At 36.5% G+C, this 14730-nt stretch overlaps 1 pseudogene; it reads right to left on the reverse strand.

Moving 5' to 3' along the window:
- Nucleotides 1–13650: 13650 nt before the first annotated feature.
- On the reverse strand, nucleotides 13651–14421 carry LOC132211711 (large ribosomal subunit protein uL6-like; annotated as a pseudogene).
- Nucleotides 14422–14730: the final 309 nt, after the last annotated feature.

The following is a 14730-nucleotide window of genomic DNA, read 5'->3' on the forward strand; positions in this document are numbered from 1 at the left end:
AGGAGATCACGTTTTAATTTCTGGTCAGGGTACATGCCTGGGTTGCAGGCTTGATCTGTAGTAGTGGGTATGCAGGAAGCAGCCTAACGGTGATTCTCTTTCATCATTGATGTTTCTATCTCTTTCTCCCTAACCCTTCCTCTCTCTGAAATCAATTAAAAATATATTTTAAGAAATTGCTTTCATAAGAATTCAATAGGACTTTTAAATCTTATATGTAATATTACACTGCTATTTTTCTATAGAAATGCCATAAGCTTGCTAATTTAATATAAAATAGACACCTTAAACTTGTTTGTGAGGAAAAAGTGCAACCTGGGTGTCAGTTTCCATGGTGATTGAATAATACCAATTAAAGCACATATCTGTCCTAATATTTGAAATGAATCAATCAAAGATGAATAGATGAACCAAATAAATTTGCTAAATTACTGCCATGGGCATGTCATGAGAAAAAATGCATAGTTATCATTAAAATATCCTGGTTTAGATCCCAGTATGTTTATGGAACATTTGATATTCTGTATACTTTTACACTTTTTTTTCCAATTCTTTGATGATACAGTGAGGCAACTTTATAAAAGTTGAAAATGAGGGAAATAAGATTTACTGACCTCTGACAGTTAAAATTGGGAATATACATTTAACAGGGGAATTGGGTAAATTCTAAAATAATGAACTTTTGTAATAAGTTATAGGTAAAGCTTATGGATTTCTCATAATCAAATTCTCAAAATATCACTTAAGGCCAAGTTAGTCTGTAGTAACAAGACAAAAGGGAAAACTATGTGACAGAGAATGATGTTAATACTGAAAGAGGGAAAATTAAAGACATTGAGAGGAGATAAAATAGCCCAAAGGAAAAGAAGCCTATTTGATAAATATTGAAATATTCCAATACATATTAAAAATAAATATTTTCACTTACATTGAAATTGCATATTAAATATGGTCATTTTATTATCAGAAATGTCCAGAAACTATACATTGTTATCATTTGAATTGTTATGTAACTGAACAAAAAGAAATAAGGCAAAGATAATGATGAGTGATATATATCAAGTGCTCAATATGTTTCAGGCTTCACATGCATTATCTCTTTCAATACTAATTGCAGCACTCTTAAGTATTTCTATGTTTTGTGATAGTTCAATAGCTTAATGTAAATTAATAAATTGTGTTACTATCGTATACTCTGGTATTGTATCCATCAGTTACCTGAGCTTATGTTTGTCAGATTAGGTACTTAAGGGCAGATTACATCTGGGCATTGAACAGCAATCCTGAACTTCCAAACATTTATAGTATTGACTATGTCTAACTAGTTGAGATCATATTTGATTTTTAAATTCATCATCCCATTCCTTGCTCTTTAATTCAATGACATTGAAATTCATTTCAAAAATATATTAAAAGATGTATAACCTAAAATTTTATATTATTAACACATAAAATAAGTAAATTTAGAAATATGAATATAATAAAATATGATTTACCATTCATAGAATAAGCTGCATGGTGAGCTATGGAACACCAATAATGACTAAAGTCACCAGCAGTATTGTACAGCATAGGCAGAATGAAATTAGTGGAGGACAAAGATGTTGTATATTCGGAGCAAGGAACATGACAAGGGCAAACATAAGACAAAGCTTAATATTTCTGAAGAGTTAGCCCAAGGAGAGAAGGATGATAGGCTAAGGGGTCCAGCCTACCTGTTTCAGGATGGGAGATAGAGAAAAAGGGCTTGAATAGAATGAAGGGCCAGGTTCTGGGCATTGGATTCAAATAAGAGACTTATTTCCCTTAACAAAGACAAATTGCATTATTTTCTGGATTTTAGGATTAGTTTTTGTCATAAACAATTATTTTGTCATAAAGAATGAAGGATTAATTTTTGTCATAAAGAATGAAGAATTTTCCAGTTAATGGAATATGCTATACCGAATACAAATGATTATTTCATGTATATAGAAGCTTACCTATCCTATTAATAATCCTATTTAAAAAGCCTATTCAGTGGTTCTCTACCTGTGGGTCAAGATCCCTTTGGGGGTCGAACGACCCTTTCACAGGGGTCGCCTAAGACCATCGGAAAACACATATATAATTACATATTGTTTTTGTGATTAATCACTACGCTTTACGTTCAATTTGTAACAATGAAATTGGGGGTCACCACAACATGAGGAACTGTATTAAAGGGTCGCGGCATTAGGAAGGTTGAGAACCGCTGGCCTATGTGGTCGTCACACCCTCACACTGTAAGGCCCTCACACCTCAAAGAGCAATCACCAAAAGACTGCATACACAAAGGACGCGCACGGGTGGGTGGTACCCCCGGCTCCGGCCTACCCTTTGGGGCGACCCATCGAGGAGCCCCAGATGAGTGGGCGGGGCCTACCTCTTTGGGCCTACCTCTTCGATCATGGGGCTTCCTCACTGTGAGAGGGCACAGGCCAGGCTGAGGGACTCCTCCCCCGAGCCCCCACCCCAAGTGCATGAATTTCATGCACTGGGCCTCTAGTATTTTAATAAAAATCCTGCTGGAAGGAGAAGCACAAACTTCTCTTACTGTTTCTAGATAATTTTTAAATTCATCAGTGAGGAATGATGATAATTATTTTTATGTTGTATATATGTATATGTGTGTATTTATGCAGTCTAAGAGATATTGATTTGTCTCAGGTCACAATTATCCAGGATTTATATTGAGAGCTTCTGATCTTTGTATTCTTTCACTCCCTTATAATTCAATTGTAGTGTTAAACTGGATGGTCCTTGATCAGGATGTTAAAGGGTATTGGTCTGCACCATGCTTTAATTCTCCATATTTTGTCAGATAACTACAGTATTTCAATTATAATGTTTTCATATGCAATGAGCAGGTGGCCTTATTTCTAATCCTTTGTATATTTGAGAAATATTTTTATGTTCTTCGTGTAGGAAAAAAACTAGATTTAAGTTATTGGTTCATAATATTTTCATATCAAAACTTATAAACAATTCATTGCATTTTTTAATTTAGTGTTGAACCTAACGTTGCAGAGGCAATGTCTGAAGTGAGTTTTCTTGCTGCTCAATTTTACAATGTGACTTATTGCTATAATGTTATTGTTGGCTACTTGGGGTTTTTGTCTTGTTTTTTACTTGTTTGCTAGCATTTGCCTCTCTACCCTTAAGATTTTACTACTTTTATTACGGATTTATAAATTTTAGAACAAATTTTAGTTGATACCCAAATACAAGTGGACACATTTTTTTCTTTCACTTTACAAGTTCTGCCATAAAATGGTCCCTCTAAACAAAAAGTTCACAAAAAATACTGACTTTTATAATTTCTTGATATGTAGAAAAACTTATATCTCTGTTTTCCTTAATATATGTACATCTTTATTCAATTCTGTTGATATTTGAAATGGAAATTTTGTCTGCCAAGCCCAGCCAGGCCAGTCTCACAATATGTCCTTGAGGATTTTACCAGTTTCTACACATTGATAGAGGTACATATCAGATATTGATTAAATTAAGTAAAACAAACCTCTATCTGAAATTAAACTGTTTGCATTTAGTACATGAATTCCCTATGTTCTTTCCCAGATAGAAGTCTTGAATAATCAGGAATTATACCAATCATTTTAAATATCTGTAGAGCGTTGTGCTTAATTAATTGATCCACATGCACCATCTAATCTAAAATAATTGAAAACCTAGAAATATTTTTGAAAACACCAAGGATGTGGTTCTGAAATATATTAGCTAAATCTTCAGTGACTCACAGGTGGAAGAGGAACAGGTGATGAGAGATTTAATAGTATATTAAATCTGAGTAAATATAATATACTATTATATTGAATAGTATATTAAATAGTATATTAAATAGTATATTAACTGAGGTGCTGGTAAAGAATTATGGAGTTGCAGAAGATTATCATTTACTTGAAAAGATCAATTTGCATTTCTTCAATATTTCAATTTTAATATTCTCAAAGCAAAAAATTCTTCATGGTAAATCTTAAAAAAATCCATTTACCTATCAGAAATAATTAAATTTTATTTGTATGGCTCAATTAATGAAGCTGATTGAGTTCTTTAAGAGATTATATTTTTGGTAGAGAACTAAGAAAAAGGATGTGCCATTTTAATTTTTAATGGAAATAAAAATTTAATTAACGCTATAGGGAAGGAATGCATTTTAAATTTTTTTCTTTGAATATCAATACTGATATAATGAGAGGAGAGAGAAGGAAAAGGAGGAGGATTTCTTAAGATTCCCCAATTTAGTCACCCAACCCCAGATTTTTTACAAAACACTATTGCCCATTTTTATGCAGAAGTATCATTGGTAGTGATAACTTGAAATGTTTGATTGATATGTATTTTATTTATATATTTTTGCATTTATTGAATCATTTATTATTAATATTATGTTAGAAATCACATTGAAGTACATAACATATATAAACCTAGATATGTTTTTATCACTCATAAATTAAGCCAAAGAGGTAAGATAAAATGTGTATGCTAACTATAATTCAATATAAAACAACCTATCAAAAATGATATATATTTCTGCTTCAGTAATTTGGCTAGATTTCTATGGGAGTAAGAGGATGTGTTAGGAGTCAGGCAAACCTGGATTCACATTCATATTTTACTTCTGTGACCTTCAGCTTTCTTATTTGTGAAGCACCCCTACCTGAATATGCTGTTGTGTTGATTCAAAACATTAAAAATAAAGTACATAGGAGACTGCATTAGTATTACTAATGCTTCAATTTTAGAGCAAGGCCACATCCACTGAGAAAAATGCAAATCCTTTTAGATGTTAAAAACAGAAGGTTTTTGTAATTACCTACCAATTATTTGTTCCCTCGTGTAACATTTTAAAAGCAGATGTTGGGCATCAATTAATTTGTATTTGTTTAAGAGGGACTCTGTCAACAAAAGAAAAACCTGTAAATCAAATCTCCCACACTTCCTTCCTGGAAAATCTGGGCCAAATCTGTCCCTCACTTCTGGCAAATCTGCAGGGTATTTTGTTACGGCTTCTGCCTGGAGCTTCACTCTTGGCTTCACCTGCTAGTCTTCACTCACAGTGCATTTAAATCGCATAGCCTGCTCCAATTGACTCCACCATTTAGTAGCACTTACTTACATTCCCCAGGCCTAAATTCCCTGTGTGGTAAAAGAGGGTTAACAATATGTGCCAGAGGAGATTTGGGAGGATTAAAATAAATGATGCATACAGAATGTATGGTAATGTGTCTAGAAAGTACTCAGTAAATTATTTTATTATTATATCACCATATTTCAACTACCTACTACTTTATATCCTTATATTTATATGTATGTGAAAATCATATTTTCAAAAACTAGATAGGATGAATAAGTAAACTATGATTTCATGTTCTTTGATGTAATTGATACTTTTAAATTCATCATTTGTCTTTGATCCTTTTATATATTAATGTTCCTAATTTCAGACCAAAACATCAGATATCAGTCATTTTGCTCAGCAAATGAAGCTTCCCTGATCCCTCCTCTCTCTGTACTTGAATAAGGAAACATTCCATTTTCTTTTACTCTGAAGCATTGAAAGCTAGTTCTCTAAATGAAAGGAAATAGAAACTAAATGGAAAGCCAAACTAATTTTACTTAAGAGGTTACAGTTTTCAAAGTCAGGGATTTGGAGCTCTTCGGTGTTACTTAGTCAATGTTATCATAGATATTTGTCTTGTTGAGAATTATATTGTGACATATGTGTGGTAAGCAGGACTGCTATTATATAAATTACCCAATATTTGTGGCTTGAAGTTACAGAGAACAAAAGAAAGCAAACATGAAGTTTTCTGTTTTTTTTTAATAGATGTCAAATTGCTTGGTGTGAATTCTTTTTGTAAAATTTCCTTTATTGATTTTTTTTAAAGGGATAGAAAGGCAGAGGGATAGAGAGATAGAAACATCAATAAGAAAGAAAAACCATCAATCAGCTGCCTCCTGCACGCCCCCTACTTGGGATCCAACCTGCAACCCTATACATGCTTTTGATCAGGAATTGAATCCACAACCCTTTGGCAGGCAGTCCAATATTCTAACCACTGAGAAACACCAGCCAGGGCGAGAAAAATGATTTCCGTTATATTAGACATAAAAAGAAAAAATGCTGCTCAGTTCCATGTTTGGTAGAAGGCTAGAGCATCTAACTTAGGAAAAAGGCAGTTGTGAATGGGGATAAATGGAAAGAAAGGTTACTATATTTTCTTCATGGTTTTTTACCTGATTTTTTCTCCTGTAGTTAAGTGTGTCATCACTGTTTATCAACAGTGATTTGCATTTTTGCAAAGTTGGTTCTATAATTATTTGAAAAACATACCAGATTTGGGTAAGCAGTGAGCAGTAGTTTTAGATTTTTAAAAACTAGTATTATGATTATAAAACTTTTTGTTTTACTCTCAAAGAATTTCAGTGATTAACTGAAAGGCAATAAGTTAACTAATAGTAAAATATTATCATGAAATAGAACTCAACAATTTTGGCTAGTAATTTGCTTGGCTCATTGGTCCCATGTAAACTCAGTTAATATTTTATCTTCATATTTTCATAAGTGGGTATTTAGTTGAAACAGTTTCATTCTCAATATTACTTCAGAAAGAAAGGTGATACTGACTATGTGCCGGGAACTATCAATTCTGAAAGAGATTCAATGTTATTTCCAAAGTTGAAGGTTTAATTACTGCTTTATTATTTTTTTTGCCATTTGACCTATTTTATTCATAAAACTGTTATATAGAAGTTTAAAAATTATAGTATTTTAAAAAATCTGTTTTCTCCTTCATACTCATAGGAACCCTATGAGCCAGGTAGGCCAGTAATATTTTTTATATTTTTATTATTAGCAAAATACATTGTAGGTAGTATCCCACTAGCATAGATCTAATGTAGGTGGTCTACAAATATAATATGTCTTATGACATCAAGTGATATGTATGCTTTTCCAAATAGAACATACTTTAGTCTGTTAATAAGAGTATCTTTTATTTTAGAAGACAAATTTCTCAGCACTGTGCTCAAGCAATAAATCTGTGGTTTGAATTTGTACATGTGCTGGGGTCCAGCCTCAGCAGGTCCAGGGGTTCCCCAAAGTGTGGACGGAGTCAGCGAAGAAGGAATGACACGGAGGCGGCATTCAGTCGATCATCATAGCCAGGTTCTCTAGCCAGATTCTATCCAGGTTCTCTAGCCAGGATCTCCAGCCAAGTTCTGTCTAGGATCTCCAGCCAGGTTCTGTAGCCATGTTCTTTTGCTAGGTTCTCCAGCCAGGTTCTGTCTAGGTTCTCCAGCTAGGTTCTCTAGCTAGGTTCTGTCCAGGTTCTGTTGCCATGTTCTCTCGCTAGGTTTTCCAGCCAGGTTCTGTCCAGGTTCTCCTGCCATGTTCTGTCGCCATGTTCTCTCGCTAGGTTCTGAAGCCAGGTTTGGTCGCCAGGTTCTGTGTTTTATTGTCTTGTTACATCTGTATTTATACCAGTTGATTTTAATCCTGTTAATTTCTATTCCAAAGGTAGGGCGTTTCTTATCTCCATTCCAGGGAGTAAAGATTATGTAGCTTAAGTGTGATTGTTCGTAGTTAAAGTGATTAACTACCCACCTGGCACTTAGTTAAGGGATTTTATTCCCTCTCTAACTTCAGGGGAGAATCCCTACCTGGGGAAACAACCTTTCTCGGAGAGGTGACCTTGGTTAAAACACATAGTGCCAAGAAGGGGAGCAAACACATCAAGAACAGTATGCCATATACGCCAGGTCCCCCGAGACATATGCTGTGCAGATGTTTCTTTCCTGCAGCAACCGTGTCAAGCAGCAAGGATGGACCAGTTTCCGGCATACATGTTCTGCGAATCACTTGGAATGATATCAAATGGTCACTTGTAAATTATGAAATTATTTATAAAAACGTTCACCTTTTTAAAAATTTCCACTTACTAGCTATGTGACCTTAAACATGTTACTTAATAGCTCCATGTCTCAGTTTCCCCAGTCATAAAGTGTAAGTGATAATTTTACCAACTTTAGACAGTTGTTATGTAGGACATATGAATCAATAAGTATAAAATACTAAGCACAGGTCCTGGCTATATAAATGTTAGCTATTATTAATATCATCATCATCATCATCATCACCATCATTACTCTTTTTTTTGTAAAGCATAGTGTAAATACATGAATAAAGACCAAGTGTTGACACTATGTTTACGGTATTTTAAGAGAAAGGATAAATGATGAAGTCATGTAGGAAGTAAACAAAGTTGGTTCCAATAAGAAAAGAAATAATATATATAATTAAGGGTAAAATCTAGGCCTCAGCTTTGTCAATAAATCAAAATTATGAAACAAATTGCATGTTACTGTTGTCTGAATAATGGAATAAATGGAATAAAGTGCAGATTTAGAATATATATATATATATATATTCCTAATATGCAAATAGACCAAACAACCGAATAACCGGTCGCTATAAGGTGCACTGACCACCAGGGGGCGCACGAAGACCATGGCAGGTGTCAGCAGCAGGCAGCAGACCACAGAACATGGTGGGCATTAGCCGTGGCAGGTTGGCAGAGCAGGTAAGGAGGGACACCAGACCAAGGTGGCCGCTGGTTGCTGTCATCCAGGCGAGCCTCTGGTGGTTACTGAAAATTCTTTGCTCCTGCATGCCGCAGTCCCGCCTGGCACTTGCACCTGCTGCTGCCGGCACCAGCTCTGCTCGCACCCGCTAACAGCGCTGGAGCTGCTGCTGGTGCTGGCCCCAATAGCTCCACGCTGTCAGCGGGTGTTAGCAGGGCCGGCAGTGGTGGCAGGAGTGGGGCTGCTGGCAGGGGACCTGGGGCTGCGGTGGGAGGGGCCAGACAGGGTCGAGGAGGATGGGCCAAGACCCGCCCCTGTGCCCACCGCAGCCTTGCAGCCCACAGTGCCTTTCAAGGTGCACAAATTCATGCATTGGGCCCCTAGTATTGCTATAAAATAATTTATGCAAGCACCAGTGTGCAGCAAATGTTGAAGATTTTCCTGTGTATCTTTAATATTTGTTGTCTCCAAATTGCACCCAAAGACAAGCAAATATTATGACAGAAATGGTCATAGGTACCCAAACACTGGTCCTCATCCTAATTATGATGTATTTAGAGAAACAGCAACTGATAAAAGTTGTTTCTAAGCCTATAACATAGTTCAAAAATCAGCACAGTTAGTTGAGCCTGAAATGGAATACGGGGACTATAGACGGCATTGCTCACAGTTAGAACACAGCCACAATAAGAGTTGCGGTTCTCTCTTTTCAGCTGTAGCTGCAAAATATCCTTGAAAGTTTATCTTCCTGGGTGCATTGTATCGAAAACCAATTCCCAGGACATTAAATTCTGTGGAAATATTTAGATTAGGAATAAACTTTTGCAACATCAGTAGTTTTGGGGAAAGGACCTTAGTGCCACAGTCTGCAACTGTTCAAGGGAAATTTTCCAACCTAAGGAGCAGAACAGAAGAACCCAATGAAGAAGAGTTATAATAAACAAATTTATTATAAAGTTAAGCAAAACTCAGTAGGGGATCTTAAAAACAAACTAAGTAGAGTTCTTAACCCTGACTTTCCCCCAAAAAATATTGGTTCTAAATATTGGTGGTTGTTTAACAGTTAATTTATTTTTCAATTTTTTTTCCTAAATAGTCCAGAGAGATCTCTAGGGATATAAGGAAAATTATTTTCTCTGAGAGATGAGTTCAAGAAAATATCTTGTGCCAATGTTCCAAGTGGCTCAGTTCATTGGAACATTGTCCTGTACACCCAAAGGTTACAGGTTAGATTCCCAATTGGGGCACATACCTGTTGGTTGATCCCCAGTCAGGGCAGGTACAGGAGGCAGCCATTGGCTATCTCTCTCTCTCTCTCCTTCCCTCCCTCCCTCCCTCCCTCCCTTTCTCCCTCCCTCCCTTCCTCTCTCTCTCTGTCTCAAATCAATAAGTATATCCTTGGGTGAAGATAAAAGAAAAAATATCTTGTGTTCCTAACTTTTGATTCATGGTCTTTCCCATTTGGATTACTTCTCTAGTGAACAGATCAACTGTTTTAGTGATATTATCCAGGGTTTTGATAATTTTTTTTTTAATAATGACATACAAAACTTTGTGTCTTTCATGTTCCCCTTATGAATAAAAGACTGGAGTAGGGCAGAGAACATAATTCCAATATTATCTGGGGTGACCAGATTGTCTAAGTTTATTTACAGTGCTTAATCTTTCTCTTCCAATGTTTGATAGTTTCTATTATAGAGAAATATGCCTGCTTTGCCATAATCTGAACTCTGACATTGGCCTTGTAGCCAGAGCACTGTAAATCTTTAGGAAAACTTTCAGAGAGATCAAGAACATAATGTTGGTTGAAATGAACAAGAAGAAAAAGTTATTTCTTTAACTCATGGCCGAGTGGAATTTTCCAGCTATGGTAAGTATGGCCTAAAAAATATATATTTAAAGAATGAGGATTTAAGATAGTTTAGGAAAGTACAATAATTTAAATTCAAGAAGGTAATATTTTTTCAAAAGCATTTACATCTATTACACATCATTTATTTGGTTATATAATCACAGGTAAAAAAACCTTTTTGGGGGGTTCTTATTTTCCATTTATGATGACTTTACAAATATTTTGGTAATTTATGTTTCCCTTAACAATGTGAGTTTGAATACTTTCTTGCAATACCTCTATCTACTGTTTTTAATTCCTATTTTCCATATCTTTCCACTCAATCAACATATTACTTATTTAAGAAGTTTGCCACCTATCCAAACAAGAGGATTTTTAGAGCTATCAATACATATTGCATCTATTTCTCAGCCAATATCAGCCATAGGAAATGCACAAAGTATTTATAGCAATTGGTGCACACACACAGAATCATGTTTGTATTATTTATGTATAATGCACACAATATGTATTTTATACATAACTTAACAGAGTAAATAGCATTATTTACTGCATAGGTATTTATAAATCTTGATTAAGCAGTAACACTTAGCTGCATTCAAAACCAATTATAGCTGTTTCTTCATGTTGATTGTTAGAATATTATATTGGTCTGTAGAAAGGCATGTGTATTTCATGCATATGGCCCAGATTTATCTTTATTCATTAACTAGAGGCCTGTTGCACGAAAAGATTCATGCAATAGGCCTTCCTTTCCCCTGGCTGCCCGCACCGGCTTTCTTCTGGCACCCGGGACCCAGGCCTTTGCTCCAGGCCAGAGCTACCTTCAGTCTTTGCTGCTCCACCCAGAGCCGCCTTCAAGTCTTTGCTGCTCTGGATGGAGCTGCCTTTGGTCTTTGCCCCGCTGCTTTGTGCCTACATATGCAAATTAACCGCCATCTTTGTTGATGGTTAATTTGCATATCTCGCTGATTAGCCAATTGGAGACGTAGCGAAGGTGCAGTCAGTTACCATGTTTGTCTATTAGATAGGATAACATGTACACAGTAGATATAAATCCAATCACATGAATAGCACAAATTCATTAAAATAATTCTTTATTCAGCATATATTCTTTGTCTGTGCTTGTGAACATTTATTACTGAAAAGCAAAAAGAATTAGGCCTGCAACCTATTTCTTTTCTATTTGGGACACCCAGGAAAGAGAGAGAGAGCTATAAAATCTACCTTAAGCATACTTAAATAGAAATTCTGGAAAACATACTAATAGGGCTTACGAGAAGGAACAACCTTTTCTATGAAATGCTCTTGTTATGCACCTATCTCCATTTTTGTTACCTATCAAAACTTTGACATCCTTCTGGACTAGGGAAAAGAAAAGCATTACTATTCATGCTGTTATTGCTCAACCCACGTACTCACTGTACATCTGAGCTAGAAAAATTGCACAATGGTGAAAAACATTTTGATCAAAATAAGCAGAAAATTGAAATAGGGGACAGTGTGGCAGGCAAAATATGTTCATAACTGAATGATGATCTCAGGTAAGAATGCAATCAGATTATTACCACAGAGCGTCTCAGAGCAAGAGAACAATACTGTTAGCTATCTCTGTCAAATCCAGCATTCAGTTGTGGTAGATGATGGAGAAATTTTCTGGATCTGTTTTCACCAGAAAAGAGGAATTGGATTCTTGTTGATTTATGCACTCTGCCCAAAATCTCCATCTAGATTTTTTTTTAAGTGTGGCATAATGCCACTGATGACTCATCTTATCAGTAGCCACCTTGTATAATTTGATTCACTGTTTATAGTCTATATTTACCATCTCAGTTATTTCTCTGATGACCTGAGAAAAATACTATCAATGAATCATAGAGGGTGGAGAACACTGACCGGCAGAGCTTCAGTCACTGTGGGCGGCTATTAATCAAGATGATGCATTACTAAAATAGCTGCCTGGGTGTGACTGAAAGCTGATTGCAGCTGCCTTCCTAGCATGTCAGAAGTTTATTTGCTACTTGGAGTATATGGAATGTGAATGTTAATCGTATGCATTTAAAGAAAGTGCAAATGGAACATGACGAGCCTCAAGGGAGGTCAGTTTGGATGTGATTATGACATTACCAGTAATACCCGCTGGAGATATATAAGGGACATCTATGTGATACCTTGTGTCACACACAGATAAGGGCATAGTAGGGGACTGAAAATACCTAAGTGGTAGTTTCACAGGGCACATAATGCTTTGGGGTCTATTAGTGTCCAAAATTGTACAAAACAATAAATATTTGCTAGAAGTCATGTATGTTATGGCTTGGTCAGAACTGGCCAGGCAGCCAAATATGTTTTGTGATACTCTTAGAAATGAAAGGGCACACACAAGTAAATGCGTCCATCAAAATATAAGAGATTCTGTTTCTGCCTGGAATGTAGAAACCTGGAAAGAGCAACACTTCCAAACAATAGAAAAAGCTAGATAATACAAAATCACAACCTTTCATGAACCCAAGAGACAGCGGAAGTAATAGGGAAAATAGTTTAAATCCAGGGGGAAACAAGAGGGGAACACTTGCAGAATATGGGAGGATGGTAGGCTGGACCCTACACAACTGAGAAAGAAAAATAGGAAAAAAATATTAGTGAATTACTAAAAGCTGAGTCTGGCCTAGTGTACAGATATAGAACTCATGACCATTGAAGAAACATATACAGGCAAGCATACTTTGGAGATAATGTGGGTTCAGTTCCAAACCACTGCAATAAAGTGAACACTGGCATACCTCAGAAATATTGCAGGACATCCATAATAAAGCAAGTATTGCAAGAAAGCATGTCATCATATTTTTGCTGGTGAAAGGTCCTGACTTCAGTTTTTTTAAAAATGCACCAGCTGTGAAGTGCAGTAAAATGAGGTAAGCCAGTCATTTGGGCCCATAGGCAGGCTCTTCTCCATGGACCTCAGCAAGGCATGCAAGGTGGAGTGAGTGAATCATCGATCAATAGTCATGGAAGAGGGGAAGAACTGCTGTTCAAAAGAAAGATACAAAGCACCACTCAGATGCTTCTCTGCTGCAAAAGCCTTAGAACTACTGGGAAAGGACAATGAGTCCTGTAAACTGCAGCACATGTTGCATAAAGAGACAGGAAGAAACCATCCTGTGTTCCTATCATTAGACAACTCCTACCACTGGAGAAATGTAGGATCTTGAAAACACCCAACTAGAGACCCAGGGAGATAATGCTTTGTTTTGTTTTGTTTCATTTAGTTGCACTTTAAAATGTCACAAATAAGTCTGAGGAATCACCCTGCATCTTACTGTTTCTGTAGCTGGGCAATTTAGATCTTATTTATCAGGCTGCTGTCCTGTTTCTTTTTTAGAAAACTAGATACCATTCCCAGATTTTCTGATATCTTTTTTTAAAAACTGTTGTGGCTTGCTGAATCAAACAGCTAAAATTAATACAAGTTTAATGTCATCTCCTTCAAGAATTAACTCATCTTTCCAGGCTTCAGATAACTGAAAAAGCACACCTGATCTCATCCAAACACTGCGGATGTATTTTTCACCCAAGAAATTTCTGATTTCAACAAGAGAACCATTCTCCTGAATAATGACCTCGATGTGGAAGTGAGCGTTCACAGACCTCATCTTGTAATGGAAGCCCAGTGTAACACCCTCAATCATGGTCGTTCCATGACTGCAGATAGTGTGAGTGGTAGCCAGTTCCTTTCTATTTCCCCACCATTTGTCAACCCGGAGCCTCTTCTTTTTCTTTCCAAGGAGGCTGAGTTCTACATTGATGTGATTGAAGTCTGTCTTCAGGGTGCCTCCGGGGCCTTTCACAGTAACTATGTGTCCCTTCAGAGTGATGTCCACATTTTTTGGAATGTCAGCAGTCTAATTGCTGAGAATGGTCTTCATCCTCACAGAAGACTTTGCAAAGAGAAGATGTTTTTAAACCCTGTTTTCCACCACCAGCTTCACAAATATGAAGCAACTATGAAAAGCTCAGTTGACCCTGATGGCACTGAGCTGCTAGGAGTTATTGCGGGCAACTGAGATGACAAGTCAGAATGGAAGCAACAGCCAAGCCTTTAAGCACTCACTGTAATATCATAGGCAAGAAGCTGAAGTAGCTGAACTTGAGAGAGCACCAACTCCTCCCTCTTCCATTTGTACCTGGAATGGCTCACCTGCTGAGAAGGTGAATCAGCACGTATATGGGTGTCATCTCTCTGTGGGTGGGGC

This window comes from Myotis daubentonii, chromosome 11, assembly GCF_963259705.1.
Source record: "Myotis daubentonii chromosome 11, mMyoDau2.1, whole genome shotgun sequence".
NCBI lineage: Eukaryota > Metazoa > Chordata > Mammalia > Chiroptera > Vespertilionidae > Myotis > Myotis daubentonii.